Source organism: Cucurbita moschata, unplaced genomic scaffold (assembly GCF_002738365.1).
Source record: "Cucurbita moschata cultivar Rifu unplaced genomic scaffold, Cmos_1.0 Cmo_Scf00372, whole genome shotgun sequence".
Classification (NCBI taxonomy): Eukaryota; Viridiplantae; Streptophyta; class Magnoliopsida; order Cucurbitales; family Cucurbitaceae; genus Cucurbita; species Cucurbita moschata.
Window position 1 is genome coordinate 7,881 of NW_019268888.1, and position 779 is coordinate 8,659.

A 779-nucleotide genomic window follows, 5' to 3' on the forward strand; every position below is an offset into this window, starting at 1 on the left:
GAACGGCTGCTTCTCTTGGAATGGGTAATGGAATGATAGGGGGAAGGACTTGGGTCCCTTCTGCTTCTCTGACTATGGCGATAGAAATTGGAGCGGTGAGTGTATGACAGAGACCTTGAACCACTTCTCCCCATAAGTTTCAATTGAGTTTGAGTGGCTGCTACAAGCTGAGATATAGCATGCAATACGAATATTCGATTCAAAGACATCTTTGTCTCCATGATTAAGCCTCTCTCAGGATGAAACACCTTGCATGTTCCATTTTGAAACAAAAAGGTAACCCCCTTTGCTTGCAATTTACCACTACTCAACAAATTGTTCTTCAGGTCTGGCACATAAAACACTCCTGTGATTATCATTATGATTCCATTCACTTCTAGTCGTACATTACCCTTTCCGGTTACAACCATGCTTGACATTCCCATTGAAAATGTCCTAGCTTGTGACAGTTATAGCACTCCACTATGGCCTTGTTGAAGGTTTGTCTGCCTCGTCCCCTTCCTCTGCCTCTAAAGCTTCCACGACCTTGACTCCTTCCTCCATCAGACTGCACAACTGGACTCTCCATTGACATAGTTTTATTATGACACACTTAGAAGACTGCTGCTTCTAGTTTTAACTAGTTTAGGGCATGGCTCTGATACCAAATTGTTAGGAACAGAAAAAGAAAATTGGAAACATCAGAAGAATTGGGAGAAATCTCTCATCCAATTGAAGAATGACTAAATCAAATCTAATTCAAATAACTAGATCAAATCTAATCCAAATAACTCAATCAA